A 16532-nucleotide genomic window follows, 5' to 3' on the forward strand; every position below is an offset into this window, starting at 1 on the left:
TTCTATAATTGACCTATAGTTATATCAAATGTTAACATTAGGGGAAGCTAGATAAAGAGTATATGAGAACTCTATAAACTACATATGAATTGTGATTTCATAAAATCTGATGAACTTTTTCATAAGGCTAAAAATAATTCAATGTAAAATGTGAGAAAAAGAACAAAATAGATCTGTATACATTTACATGAAAAAAATATCAAGATATATTACTGCTTTAAAAAAAATGAAAAAGAAAAAAAGCAATGACCATAATGGTGTAATATGATCTCTTCTAAGTGACATATTCATGTACTCATATACACAAATATATATACAATCATATATGTATATACATATTGGGTATATAAATAACAATTTTTGTAAGGAAACAAAACCATTAAAATTCATAATTGGGGAGGAGGGGAAGTGAAGGTAAGAGAAGCAAGTGAGAGTTTTATTTTTGTTTCAACAAGTCTTCAACTATCTTTTTTTAGTCCTTTTCTTGGTTTCTTTTCTATACCTCCCTATATTAAAATAAAGGAATAAAAGAAAATTTGAAAATATTTAATTATAATATTTATCATATAATTTAAGGGTTTGCTTTTGTGGGAAAAAAAGTCATTAAGTCTTCAGTACCATTGCTTAAATCTTCTACATAAACTATATTCTTTTGCATATAATCTCCAGTATTCTGAGTCTGGTTCACATTAGTTCTGGAATTAAAAGTTTTCCCACTCACTTCTAGTAGACAATACAACCTAGCATTTTGTTGTAGTGAAACAAAAAGCATGTAGCTTATTCTTGGGTATTATGAAAGTTTAGCTAAGAATAACATCACTTTTTCTGTGAAGGACCACATAGTAAATATTTTGCTTTGTGGGCTATATATCATCTCTGTCACATATTCTTTTGCTTTTTCTAAATAGCAATTTAAAAATATAAAAACCATTCTTAGTTCATACTGGGTTCCCAACCTGAGGGACATGGACAACTTACTGCAGGATTCCAGACATTATTCCACCTCTAAGCTGAGTAAATAATGCACGTCATGCATATATGTAATGATATTTCCTGAGTAGCTATAGATACACCTAGGATTAACATAAAACAAATTATTTTAAGAAGCATTACTGAATTCATATAAACTTCCTATCCTTATTAATTTTCTTAATCAGTGAATACCAAAATTGTAACTGGTCTTCTATGGGGGGTTCATTAGATGTCTTTTTTTTTTTTCCAATTTATTTATTTTCAGAAAAACAGTATTCATTATTTTTTCACCACACCCAGTGCTCCATGCAAGCTGTGCCCTCTATAATACCCACCACCTGGTACCCCAACCTCCCACCCCCCGCCACTTCAAACCCCTCAGATTGTTTTTCAGAGTCCATAGTCTCTCATGGTTCATCTCCCCTTCCAATTTACCCAAAAGCACATACCCTCCCCAATGTCCATAACCCTACCCCCCTTCTCCCAACCCCCTCCCCCCAGCAACCCACAGTTTGTTTCGTGAGATTAAGAGTCACTTATGGTTTGTCTCCCTCCCTATCCCATCTTGTTTCATGGATTCTTCTCTATTAAAAAGGATGCCTCACACAAGGACTCAGGAAATGTAACTTCCATATACTTCCTTAAAAGAATTACTTTAGGTTGAAATTCAGTCAAACAAGAGAAGAAGCCATGAGATCCAGAGAGGGCAGATCAAATTCAGAGAGTAATAATGGAAAGTCCACGAATGAGACCTATAGAGACGACCAAGAAAGGAATGAGCTTATACTTACTGAAAAGAATAGAAATGTAAATGTGATAAAGACATATTTTGTAAGGGGAAAAAAAGCAATTTAAAAACTTGGGAACAAAAAAATGAATAAGAAACTTAAGTCCAAATATGAAATAATCTAAAATGTGTTACGGTCTTAAGCAGTTAAAGGAGTATAAAGGAAAGAAAGATTGTTTGACCTTGATGGTGGGAAAATTCTTTGAGTGGCTCAGTAATTGTGACATTAGACTATCAAAGTAGAAAATGTCAATCGAACTAGAACTTGTCCCAGCAATAAAGGACTTTTATGTCATAATTCTGTAGATCCTCTTTATTGCTTTTCAATATTTGGAAACTTTCTAGAGCAAAGCATAGAGAATTTGGTTAGGATTGCAGAACAAAATGAAAATAACATCAATGATATGGTAAAAATGCCACAGTCCTGAAAAGAAAAGGAAATAAAAGGGTAGCAGTATTAATATTTTATCTTACAGAACAGAGTATAAAAAACACAAAAGTTGACAGAACAAAAAGTAGAAGTTAAAATGTTTTTAAAGTAACAGTGATAATCAATATTCTAAAATATTTATATATTTAAATATACTCATTAATATATTATAGATTTATATAATTGATATAATACATATCTTTTTATCAAATATATTTCTATCACAAAGCTATCAAATATTGGGAAGAAAAGAGGAAGTAAGAGAACATAGTTAACTATGTTCTATAGTTCTATAGTCTAACTATCAGTAGAACTAAAGTAATTCATTAAATAAAAGGAGGGATGAGCATATTATTTGATCACAAAGAGATAAATATTGAAAGATTTAAAAATAGTAGAGGGGCACCTGGGTGGCTTAGTCGGTTAAAGCCTCTGCCTTTGGCTTAGGTCATGATCCTGGGGTCCTGGGATCGAGCCTCACATTGGGCTCTCTGCTCAGCAGGGAGCCTGCTTCCCTCCAGCCCCCCGCCTGCCTCTCTGCCTACTTGTAATCTCTGTCTGTCAAATAAATAAATAGAGTGTTTTTAAAAAGTAGTAGAAAATCCCATGGTATCATAAGCTAATTCTTTGAAAGACTAATAAAAAATGTTAAAATCCCTAGCAAGTCTGATGAGAGGGAAGAGAAAGAAAAAATGAAGAAAAGGCATAGAACAATAATTTTAGAAAAGAAAAAGGAAATACAGCCATTGTTAAAGTATTTTTAAATGATAGTGATACATATAAATAATATTATGTCACTAAGTTGAGATGGACAATCTTACATGTCAGCAATAACTAACTAGAAAAATATAAAACATCAAAAAATTACCATTCTTGACAACATATTATGGATGCATTATAATATATAAATATAAATATCTATAAAATAACAGGGTATATGCCCCCAAAATATATATTACCCTTATGGAGAAAATTATAAAACCTTATTGATAAAAGAAGGTTTTAATAAATAGAAAATTATGTTTTATTTGGGGGTAAGAATTGTTGGTATTTTTTAAAATGCCAATTTTCCCTGTATTAATATATGATTATAATGTAATTCCAACAAAAATTCCACCAGAGATTATCAAAGAACTTGACAAAGTAATCTTAAAATTAATATTGACAAGTAAAGAGCAAAGAACTTCAGAGAATGGGGAGCCACCTTGATTTTAGGTAATGATTACTACCCATTTTATTCTTTTTTTTTTTTTTTTAAGATTTTTTTATTTTTTATTTATTTGAGAGAGAGAGAGACAGTGAGAGAGAGCACGAGCGAGGAGAAGGTCAGAGAGCGAAGCAGACTCCCCATGGAGCTGGGAGCCCGATGCGGGACTCGATCCCGGGACTCCAGGATCACGCCCTGAGCCGAAGGCAGTCGTCCAACCAACTGAGCCACCCAGGCGTCCCTACCCATTTTATTCTATGTTGACATTTGCCAATTCTGGACTAGGATGAAGAATAAAAGTTCTAACATATGTGTAACTGAGTCTTAGATGAATGGAGAAAAGAGAATTAGGAGGCAAGCAATATTTGAAGAAATAATAGCCAGGAATTTTCCAAACTTGACAAAAGAAATCAATTCAAAGATTTAAGAAGCTCAGTAAATCCTGAATAGGAAAAATATAAAGGAAATCTAGAAATATCATGGTCATATTGTGAAAACTCAAAGCCAAGAGAACAAATATCACAATCACAGAGCAATCACAGAGAAGGAAAGGCATATTACTTTCACCATAGCAATAATAAGACTGACAGCCCACTTTTCAATATAAACTATGCAAGTTAATGGACAATGAAACTTCTCAGAGTGCAAGCTTTTCAGCGTGCAATGATTTAGTTAGAAGAAAATACACTCCAAAAATGAAAATAAGACTTCTAAGACTCCATACATGTCAAACAAGATGAACTAAGCCACTACAGCCTATCTCTCACATTGATGATAATTAAAATCTCTGGGCAGAGAAAGACAACCACCTAACTTCTCTGAAAAGTAAACATTAGCAAGCAGACTGTAAATTGAACTCAAAATCTGGTAAATGATCTGTAATGAGGGCAAGATTCATGGTGTTATTTGCCTTCTTTATTTCCAAGCTTTGACTGACGGATGGTCCAAGTGGCAGAACTGTGCCATGGGTGCTAAAGCAAAAATTCTCAGAAACAAAACATTACCTCTAGCAATGAAATCAGGAAAAGAGGCTTCTGCATTCCAGACAGCAGTAGAGTAATACCCACTTCTTTTAGTCTTTTCCTTCTTTCTCTTTTCTCCCTCAGCCCTACCAGATGAGCTGTCCAGTTAGGAAATTTTATGGCTGTGTGACAATGATGACATAGGCACCTAAAACCCTGAGAAAAGATTCATCTTTCTGGATGGAGATATTCTTAAATAGGCTCCTACTGCCCAAATAATGAGGAGGAATTCCCTAATGTTTTTTTTCACCTTTTTCCTTCTCACTAGTTTGCCTCTCAGGTGACCCCAATCTCAGAACCGCATGAAAATATGGGGGAGTAAAACCTGAAAATTAATAATAGAAAGATACTTGGCAAATTTCCCTAAATATGTGGAACGTATACCACACTGCAAGTAACTTTTAGGTAAAACAAGATATCAAAGGAAATTAATAAATACATTGAGCAGCGTAAAAATGAAAATAGATTTTATCAAAATTTGTGGGGTACAACCAAAACAGTGCTTAGAGAGAAACTGTTATCTTTGATTCTTCCATATAAAATGAAGACAAAAAGAAAAGCAAAATCCAAAGCTAACAGGAAGAGAAAAATAATAAAGAATAGAAATGAATAAAATTGAAAAAAATGGCTAAAATCAAACCAAAAGCTAATTCTTTGAAAAAATCAATAAAATTGACAAAACTCTCACAAACTGACCAAGAAAATATCAGGAAAGGCACAAATTACCAATACTAAGAGTGAAAAAGAGGAATTAATATAAACCATATTAACATTAAAAGGAAAATAAAATATTATGAATGACTTTAAAGAATTTACATAAAATGGAACTATGCTATGAAAGACAGAAACTACAAACATTCACTCAGATAAAGTATTTTATAGGATAGTCATACCTTTAGTCATACATTTAAAGAAATTGATTTTATAATTCAAGAATTTCCAAAAAAGAAAACATCTAGTTGGTCTCACTGTTGAAAGCAATTCTATATCAGTGAATACTTAAGGAAAAAATAATATCAACTCAACACAGTTCTATGAGAAAATAGAAGAGAACAGTTCTCAACTCATTTTAGCAGACTGACATTACCCTGATGCCAAAATGAAACAAAAAAAATCATAAGAAATTTTTTCAAATGCTTATGTCCCTTATGAAAATATTTTTGATTCCCAAGAAAATTTTAACAAATTAAATCTCAAAATATAAATATATAAAAGATTAACATGATCAAGCAGAATTTATCCCAGTAATGGAAGCCTGATTCAAAATTCAATGTAATTCACCAAATCAACAGTCTAAAGAAAAATTACATTCATTGCAATAGATACAGGTAAATATTTTAATAAATTCAAACTCCATTCATGATAAAAACTCTTAGAAGACTATGAAAGAAGAGCTCTACCTTAACTTGATAAAGGGCATCTACAAAATTTTCCAACTCTTAAAGGGAGTTGGAACGTTTTACTATCTAGCTTTTCACTGCTGAATATGATATTAGCTAACAGCTTTTTCCTAGTGAGAGTAATTAGGCAAGAAAAAAAAAAACCATTTAAACTAGAAAGGAAGAAGTAAAATTGTCTGTGTTTACAGATGGCACAATCTTGAATATAGAAATCCTAAAGACTCCACACACAAAAAATTACAACTAATAAGCAATACAGGAAAGTCTGAGAATACAAAATCAACAAACAAAATTTATTTGCATCTCTATACATTAACAACAACCGACTCAAAAAAAAATTAGGAAAACAATTCCATTTACATTAGCATCAAAAAATAAGATGCTTAGGAATAAATTTAACCAGGTGAAAGACTTGTATACTGAAAACTGCAAAACAGTGATGAAATAAATGTTAAAAGATACAAATAAATGGAAGGACATTTTCTGTTCTTGGACCAGAATTAGTATTGTAAAATGTTCATATTTCCCCCAAATGATCTATAGATTCAAAGCAATCTCTATCCACATCCCAACAGAACTTTTTACAGATATACAAAAACAATCCTAAAATTCCTTCAAAACCACAAAAGACTTCAAACAATCAAAGCACGTTTGAGAAAGAACAAAATGGAGGTATTACACTTTCTGATTTCAAAACACATTACAAAGTTACAGTAATCAAAATACTGTGTACTGGCATAAAAGCAGAAAGATATACCATGAACAGAGTAGACAGCCCAGAAATAGGGCCATAAATATATGGTCAACTGATCTTTAACAAGGGTGCCAAGAGGGGTGCCTGAGTGTCTCAATTGGTTAAATGTCTATCTTCATTCATCTCAGGTCATGATTTCATGGTCCTGGGATTGAGCCCAGTGTTGGGCTCCCTGATTAGCAGGGAGGCTGCTTCTCCCTCTTCTTCTGGCCAGTATATGTGCTCTCCTTCTCTCTTTCTCTCTCAGATAAATAAAATCTTAAAAAAAGAACAACAACAACATACAAGGGTGCCAAGAATTAATAATGGGGAAAAGATTGTCTATTCAATAAATTGTGTTGCGAAAATTGGATATCCATATGCAAAAGAATGAAACTGGACCTTTGCCTCATATTATATACAAAAATTCACTCAAAATGAATTAAAGGTTTAGATGTAAAACCTGAAACCATAAAACTTTTAGAAAAAAGCACAGGAGAAATGTTTCTAGATACTGGACTGGGCAATGATCTCTTGGATATGGCATCAAAAGCCCAGGCAACAAAGCAAAACTAGACAAATGAGATTATATCAAACTAAAAAGCTTCTACACAGCAAAGGAAACAATTAACAAAATGAAAGACAACCTACAAAGGGAAAAAATATTTTTAGACCATATATCTTAAAAGTGGTTAATATCCAAAATATAAAAGGCACTCTTACAACTCAAGAGCAAAAACAAAACCCACAAGTAATTCAATTTAAAAATGGGAAAAGGACCTGAATACACATTGCTCTGAAGAAGACATACAAATGGCCAACAAGTATATGAAAAGGTGTGCAACATCACTAGTCATCAGGGAAATGCAAATCAAAACCACAATGAGTTATCACCTCATACCTGTTAGGATAACTATTATAAAAAAACAAAAACAAAACAAACAAACAAACAAAAAAAAACAAAGGAAAAGTGTTGGTGAGGATGTGGAGAAAAGGAAACCCTTGTGTCTGTTGATGGGAATATAAACTGGTGCAGCCACTATGGAAAACAATATGGAGGTTCCTTTAAAAATTAAAAATAGAGGGATGCCAGGATGGCTCAGTTGGTTAAGCATCCATCTTCAGCTCAGGTCATTATCCCCAGGTCCTGGAATCAAATCCCGTGTTGAGCTCCCTGCCCAGCAGGGAGCCTGCTTCTTCCTCTGCCTGCTGCTCTGCCTACTTGTGCTCTCCATCTCTCTATCATAAATAAATAAAATCTTAAAAAAATTAAAAATAGAATTATCATTGATCTAGCAATCTCTTTTGGATATATAGCCAAAGGAATTGAAATATGCATCTTAAAGAGATTATCTGCACTCCTACCTTCACTGTAGCATTATGGACAATAGCCTAGACCTGGAAACAAACCTAAATATCCATCAGCAGTTAAATGGACAAAGTAAATGTAGCATATAGATACAATAGAATATTATTAATCCTTTAAAAGGAAGGAAATTCTGCCATTGTAAGGCTGAATAATATGCCCTTGTATGTATACACCACATTTTCTTTTTTTGTTGTTGTTCAGGAAACATTTATTATACCTCCAAGTTTAGGAATTTTCACTGACAGAAAATCAACACCTTCAGAAAATCTCTCCCATAGCCCTGTTCAGCTTCTGAATCTTGGTTTTCATCATATTTCTCTCTAATACGGATAATCATTGCACCCATGCTTGATGGATCAATCTTAATTTCCAATTTCGATACTTGACCTTTATTTAGGTACTTCTCCACACTGGATGCTCAGCATGGTTGAAAAGGCAAAAATGACTCCAGGGATATTGTTCAAGCAACCATGTTCAGCAAGCAAACTGATCAGGCTGGACATGAGGGGACAGAACATCTCTTTTGCTGTCATGTCATTTAGTCTTTTCACTTTCACTGTATGCTTTACACAAGGATTCATAATGGAAGTAGGCATTTTGGGTTCTTTCAATATTTGTGCTACTTTCAACAATTCCTTTTCTACTTGTTCCATCTGTTTAGATGCAGCAGAATAAAGAGCAGCAGCATAGCAACCTTTGATACCATATACCTGAACGGGTGGCCTCATGTGCTTGGCAAACAACCTGACCACAGATGTACTAAAGCAACACACCTGTTGGGAGAACCCAGAAACTGCTGGGGTGGCCATCTTCTCTGGGTGGCTCTAGGTCCATATACTACATTTTCTTTACACATTCAACCATTGATAGATATTTAGGTTGCTAGAATAGATGAACCTGGATGACATTATGCTAAATGAAATAGACCAGATACAGAAAGACAATTACTACACTATCTCACTTACATGCAATCTAAAATAGTCAAACAGAGACAGAGAGTATAATGATATCTGCCAGGGATTATAATAGGAGATAAATACAGATAAATACAGAAAGTTGGTAAAAGAGCACAAAGTTTCAGTTATGCAAAATAAATGAGTTCTGGAGATCTACTGTATGATAAGGGATGTTTACTAACAATATCGTATACTTAAAATTTTGCTAAGAGGGGGGATCTTATGTTAAGTGTTCTTACCACTGAAAGACAAACAAACAAAAACCCCCCAAAAACCAAGGGAATGGAAAAACCTTTTTGAGATAATAAATAAGATTATGGCGCTGATAGTGATGATGGTTTCATGGGTATATACTTATCTTGAAGCACATAAGTTGAACACATTAAGTATCTACAGCTTTTTGTATGTCATTCATACCTCCATAGAATGGCTTCATAAAATCCCCTCCAAATGTCATACTTAATGGTGAAAGACTGACTGCTGTGTTGTTTACAGTAACAATAAATAGAGACATCTTAAATGTCCATCAATGAGAATTGATAATTAAGATAATTAACTAGATCTACATGTATTAGAAGAGATAAATCTGAAAAACAGAATTAAAAATGTTGCAGAATGAAATATTGTTGTCAAAATATACAAATAATATCACATATTCATAATAGAAATACACAGTACATGTAGACAATATTCTGTGTATATATGTCTATGTGTATTATGTATATAGTATAAATAAAATAAAAATGAGGACAAATGTAAGTAAAAAATTAGTGCTTTGTGGTTACCTATGTGTTGGGATGAAGGGCAGTGGGACTGGAGAGGAACACTCAGGTGGCTTTAACTATATCTGAGATGTTTTCTTTGGAAAAAAGAAAAAAAAAGAAAGATGGGACACATGGTTGGTTAAGTGTCTACCTTCATCTCAGGTCATGATCTTGGGAGTCCTGGGATTAAGCCCCGCATCAGGCTCCTTGTTCACGGGAAGTCTGCTTCTCTCTCTCCCTCTGCCTCTGCTTGCCACTCCCCCTGCTTGTGCTGTCTCTGTCTCTGTCTCTCTCTCTCTCTGTCAAATAAATAAATAAAATCTTTAAAAAAATAAAAATAGAGAAAAGATCTGAAACAAATATATCCATATGCAAAGACTTCTCAGTCTTAATAAAGTTATTCATTGGTGGGTAGATGGTACTTATTTCATTATTCTCTATACACTTTTTATGTAGTTTGTTTTTCTCCAAATAAAAATACTAAAAATAAAAAAGTTTTAACATACTTGTTTTCATGAAAGTGTTTGCCTCTAGAGAGGGGCTAAGATAGGTAGTGGCAGAAAGGTAAGGAGAAGGAGACTATTGCTTCTTATCATAACCAACTCTGCACTATTTGATTTATAACCTTGTTGATTTACAACTATAATAAAAAGATTTTTATTTGTTTCAATGAAAATAGTTTTATACTGGAAAAGATTGAGGACTACTTCCCAGATTCTAAAATCTTTGATGCTTCAATCTTACTCGTGTTCTTGAATCTAGCTGTAAATACATATTTATTGTTTGTTGTATTTCATTTCCTAAAGATTATGGTCCACCTTGATCTCTGTTTTCTAATCACTGGTCACAAATTTACTCCTTAGATACATCATTTAACTCTATGGTGTTTCAAATTCCTTATTTTTCAGGTGTCAATAATAATACCGGTCTTGCCTACTTCCCAAGGCTATTTTAAATGTCAAACAAGAAAATGGGTTTCAATTTTCTTGAAAAATATAAAGCATATTTGAATTGAAGAAATGTAGGAGATCACTGTAAGATTGGGAAGAATTCTCAAGAGATCATACCATCACATTAACATCCATAGTCCAACCTCTCTTCCAGAACATGTCAGTAACCATAAAAAAAATCTTACTTCCATATATGTATCTTGGAGCCTCTAAATATGTCTTGTTGTCTGGTGGAGTAGAAGTGGAGGTAGCAGTTGTGATATCTGGTTAGGAACATTATGAAAATTGTCTTCTTTGGTCATGAAAAATATTTTTTTAGGAATAAATTTCTTAAGATGCCATGATGACATACTAGCCAGTTTTTTGGTAAAGGTCCCATTGAGCCAGTGATAAATCTTACTATATGACTGTAAGAAGTACAACACTTCTTACTTGACTTAAAACAATGTTGGCTCTAGGGCTCTCCCATGAGGGAGGGGTGGGGATGTTAAATAATTCAGGGAAGTGAAATGACTATGCAGACATATGGGGCATCCCTCCAAAGCCTGTGATTCTAATGGGGAACAATAAAGAACTGGTCCAGGGAAGGAGGGAGGAGGTTAAGGAAAAAGGTCACTTGTTGGCACTGATTTAGTCACTTGGGTATTGAGTGTAATCAATGATGAGACATGGTCCTTGCCTTCAAGGAATTTATAGGCTGTAATATAGTGACTTGGATACAACAAGCAGATTATCAACATGGAACAAAATAATGAGGCAGAAACATATGAACTATCATGTTCACATACAAAAGCCACACTTTTATATTGTATTATATTGTATTATTTTTCTTTTGGACATGAAGATCAAATGCTGTCACTAAGTGTGAAGAGTCTTTGTTCAGAAACAGCATGGATAGACAAGTCCCTTTGCTGAAGCCACTGAAATCATGATAGTGCACACACCTGGTGGTTTATATTTCAAGTGCCCAGAAGCCCAAAGTTTTCAGTTTGTAATTTTGTTGTGTTCCAAAGACTCACTTATCAGTCAGCTGTGGGAAATTTGTCACATATTTTCACATAGAAACAAAACCACAAATGGGGGTCCTATGTTAGACTGGCCCATAAAAGTTTGTACAAACCCACTTTAAATAAAAAAATTATACTACTAATGGTATTGTAGTGTCCAATTCCTATGTGTACTACATGTGTGTCTTTCGAATTTGAAATGCCAGGATCCCCTTTCTCTGGATATAGCCCCTCATCTGCTAATACTAAACATGAAGATACATTGATCTTAAGCAATGACTCTGTGAGTGTGTATATGTGTGCCATGAATTATGTCACTCTGAAATCCTGCCACAGGAAGTGTAACTGATTATCTGTTCTAGCTGCTGCCCTTCCACATTCATTGATATGTTCAGGCTGAGTTTCTATTTTCCATGAGCTATTTTTCCCAATGACTAAAAATGGTGGGCAAAGTACTGAGGCATGCCCATTCTGGCAAGTTGCAGGACTTTTTTTTTTTTTTTTTTTTTTGCAAGTTGCAATTTTGGTTTGAGGACTTCCCATCACCCTTCCCAGAACCTTTTTTGGAACCATGCTGTAGTCTAAGATTCCTTCTATCATATTTTTCCTTTCTTCTCTCTATAGATGTTGGACTAATCTGAAGTCTTTCTTTCCTTTGACAACTCCCCTGCCCACAATTTCTGGCATAGATAGTCCTATCTTTGTGTCTCCTTCTTGACACACTCAAACTCCTGCAAATGAGAATGAAAGTGGCCCAAGTAAGAAGGGGATTTGGGACTGGCTCACTCACCATCTTGTGGGAAAAAAATACCATCTTGAGAGTGGGATGTGGATGACAAAGATTTCACCGGTAGTGACATAAGACAGGAGCCAGGTACAGAGATGCAGCTGCAAAAGAAATGGGTCTAGGGAAGACATCTACAAGGATAGCAGAGTTGCAGATTACTGCAAAACAGCATTCAGGCTCTGAAGAAAAATAATGAAAAATTGAGGGCCCTTAACAAATAACTAATTGCTAAGTGTGAGAGCCAAAGGATTTTACTGGTTGTTTATAAAGGCACCCTTATATTCTGTGGTGGAAGAGCAGACCCAGCTAAGTAGAAAACTGAAGATCTGATAGTTACAGGGCTTCAGAGACATTTGGAGCTTAATCAAGACAGGTTTGTTATCATAACATCAGGTCTCTGGGTGGAAAAACCCAGTACCCTGAAGTATGGGTTAGGGACATCTGGACTGATGCCCCAGATGTTGGAGCTGAAGATGTCTCTGAGGCCCAGAGCTTATAAGGTGGCCCACTTTTCCCGAGTAAGAGGTTGCACTTGCCCTGTATTGCAAAACACTGCAGAAGCCTCTTTCTGCAAGACAGCAATTTTCCTCCTCAGAACATGCCTCATCTTCTCTTCTTGCTTCCAGCCTCATTAATAGAATTAAAGCCCAGCATTACTGGTTAAGGAAATGAAGAGAATATGCAGTTAATGACTTGGGACAGTCAGCTAGTGTGTATAAACAGGAGCTAGGGTATACTCCTGGGATTAAATTTTGAAGATGTCCAACCAAGAGGTCCAGGATATCAGATGGATAATCAAAGAATCTTTGACTTGGTGTTTTCTTAGGACATGGGATTTAACACCCTGGCAAGGATGCCAGGCGACTGGGTAAACTCACTGCTTGGATGACATTTAGAGTAGAAATGCCCAAGTTTCCCTAGCAGATAGTAGAGGAAGGAAAAAAAGAGACTGAGGTAAGTGCCCAGGCTAGAATGGATATATTAATAAGGCCAGAAGACCCACCAGAGGATTAGGGCCCATCAGAAAAGTCAAAGGACACCATTGCACCAAGGCCATAAGTAATGTGCTGGCGAAAAAAAAGAAAAGAAAAAAGAAATGTGCTGATGAGAGGGGCACAGCATCACCAATAAGTTCAGTGGTGGCTCTTAGCCACAGGTCAGATTTGGGCTTCTTGATAACCATAAGGATAGGATGATGGGGACCAAAACGATAGAGCCCAGGTGGTGGTACTTAACTATATGAAGCCAAAAGGTTACAATTATGATAACAGGAAGCAAGGTAAGAGGGGCAGCCAAGAGGGTCAAACAAGCAGGGAATTGTGAAGATGGTTAATAAAGCATGACATCCCTAAGGGCAAAAAGATGGGTAGCCAACAGGAGTGTTACTTAATATCTACAAACACAAAAAGACAAACACAGATGAGTAGGAAGTTGAGAATGACTGCTCCATGAAAATTTCCTAATCCCTTACTAGTTCTTGGTTCTGAGTCAATTTTAGTAGTTACTTAATATCTACAGCTACAAAAAGACAAAAATGGATGAACAGGAAGGTGAGGATGATTGCACCAATGAAAAGTTCTTAATCCCCTTACTAGCTCTTGGTCCTGAGTCAATCCAGAACCTGTTGACTAAAAACATGTTCAGATCTTTAGGGGTAACACTACAGCATCATATAATGATTCTCCTTCCCCCACAAAAGTACCTATAGTCATTCAGATGACCATACATGGAAGAAAAGAAAACACCCAGACATTTTGAGGAATATTTAGTACAGGGTCTGGGTGGACAGTGATACTTGGAGAATCAAAGTGTCAGTATGGCCCTCATAATAGAAAGAACATTATGAAGGTCAGGTAATGAATGGAGTCCTAGAATTGTGCCTAATGTGAATTGGATGTCTATTACTGATTGATTTGATTTGATTAGTAAATCAAGAATAAGTATGGAAAATAAGGAGAATGTTTCCATACTTTGGACATGGCTACAGAAAGTAACCTTCCATGTATAAATTCTTGAGGCAAAAATATCACTTGCAAAAAGTATTGAGAATGAGAATTAACTGCTGGGAGGTTGGCACTCTGAAGAGAAATTTATCAGACACTAGAGGTTTCTAAGAAAAATGAAAGCTGCAAGGACAGTCCTTCCATTAGCCTGCAGTAAGTTAATGAGAACAGCAAAGAATTATAACTGATTAAGGAAAATCTATTCCCTCTTCTTGTGAGGGCCCTTCTACTTTGCTGCTCTCTATTTAAAAGCTTACTTTTGGTGGCCTGTTCCTGAGATCCTAGCCAGAGGTATACGAACCTTCACCCAGAATAAAGGCTGTTCTGTATGTGAGAAGTATTAAAATCAGCAGACATGGCAAGAATCTATTCCTTTACAGTTTTATTCTTTTTCTACTATAATATTACTTCCTTATTATTTTCTTGGATTTTTTTTAAATAGGCTTTTAGTATTCTGCAACTCAGAACCTGTGGGTTCATTTAGATACCAGAACTACTTTTGCATCCACCAATACCCCATTAATAGACAATAAGAGACCCAGTTCTTAGATTAGCTCTCTTTCTATGACCAATCCACAGGAGTAGAGAGGACTTACTCTTGCACAATATTCAAGGACAACTATCCCAAATATTCTGGTTATGGCACTTTTAGGATATATAGTAATGACATCCCTTGCAATCTGTAATCTCCTGCTCTAAATTCCAATTTGTTTATGGAAATTTCAAATCAGATAGTCTTCATAAGACTTTCACACCTCCTCTGGAAAAAGATATTTTGGCAATATGTATCAAAAGCTTTAAAAATGAATATACCCTTTGACTAAAAAACTCCACTTCCATATATTTTCTCTGAAGAATTTAGAGAACTGAATTCCAAATGCGTAAGAATGTTCATCACAGGGGTGCCTGGGTGGCTCAATGGGTTAAAGCCTCTTCTTTTGGCTCAGCTCATGATCCCAGGGTCCTGGGATCGAGCCCCGCATCAGGCTCTCTGCTCAGCTAGGAGCCTGCTTCCCTTCCTCTCTCTCTGCCTTCCTCTCTGCCTACTTGTGATCTCTGTCTGTCAAATAAATAAATAAAATCTTAAAAAAAAAAAAGAATGTTCATCACAACTGTGTTTAATGGTAGAGAGAGAGAGAGAGATAAAATGGGAGAGTGAAAGACTGGCTCAATTTCCAAGAATAGGAGAAATGATTAAATAAATCCATAGGACAGATTTAATAAATGCACTACAGAAAAATGTTTTTGACATAGGAAAATATTAATATTGTTAGATGAAAAATATATTGCAAAATAATAAATATAATACTTTTGTTTAAAAAAATCACTAAATAAATATTTATGTGCTTTTAAAGTTTTCTGCCTTGGCTGCAGTTCTGAGCCTTCTGTCTTATTCCAGCCTTAATGAAAATCTTTTAGATTAAAACTAACATCAGGAAATTTTAATCATCTTTTGGGTAAACATATATATACATATATATGTGCACATATATCTTAATTTTTTTTTATATCTGTATATCCATCCATCCACCCAATCATCCATCCATACATACATGCACCTATTTTGGTCCTTAATATCTTCTCTGCTTTCACTGTATGTGTGTGTATGTACATATGTGCATATGTGTACACACACCCAAAAATAGAGAAGACATTAAAAACCAGGATAGAAAATAATATAAAAGAACACTATTTTCCTGACCAACTTTACAGTTCTCCTTGGTGAGATATTTAAGAGATAATGTAATATTTAAGAGAATAATCCTATCTGCTCCACATATTCCTATCTGCTCCCCAAAGCTAATGATTCAAGAAAACAGAAGCTAGAGAGCTATAGCTATGAAACCAGTATCACCAACAACCACCCAAACAAAATGCAGCATTATGTTTAAATGATTGTGTCAGGTCTCCCTAGCGCTTCTTGGCGCTTGACTATATTATTAATGTGTGTTAGTGTGTGGGAGAAATCTCCTAATACAGTCACACAATCAGATCAGAACTCTCAAGAGGTTTCCACTCATCCCAATCTCCATTCACCAGTTAACTGAATCTTCCCTTCTTTTAGTCATTATGGCTGTGGCTGGTGAGGTGTGGGCCTGGTCAGGGGAAAGCAGCAGGGCAGATGCTGCAGTTTTTAGTGAAATC

General features: G+C 35.0%; 1 protein-coding gene and 1 pseudogene across 1 annotated transcript in view; both read right to left on the bottom strand.

Moving 5' to 3' along the window:
- The window catches only part of HPSE2 (heparanase 2 (inactive)), a 700195-nt gene that overhangs the window by 272981 nt on the left and 410682 nt on the right, over positions 1-16532 (bottom strand). The window lies entirely within an intron of this gene.
- LOC122901002 lies at positions 8179-8729 on the bottom strand (annotated as a pseudogene).

This window comes from Neovison vison, chromosome 2 (assembly GCF_020171115.1).
Source record: "Neovison vison isolate M4711 chromosome 2, ASM_NN_V1, whole genome shotgun sequence".
Taxonomy (NCBI): Eukaryota; Metazoa; Chordata; class Mammalia; order Carnivora; family Mustelidae; genus Neogale; species Neogale vison.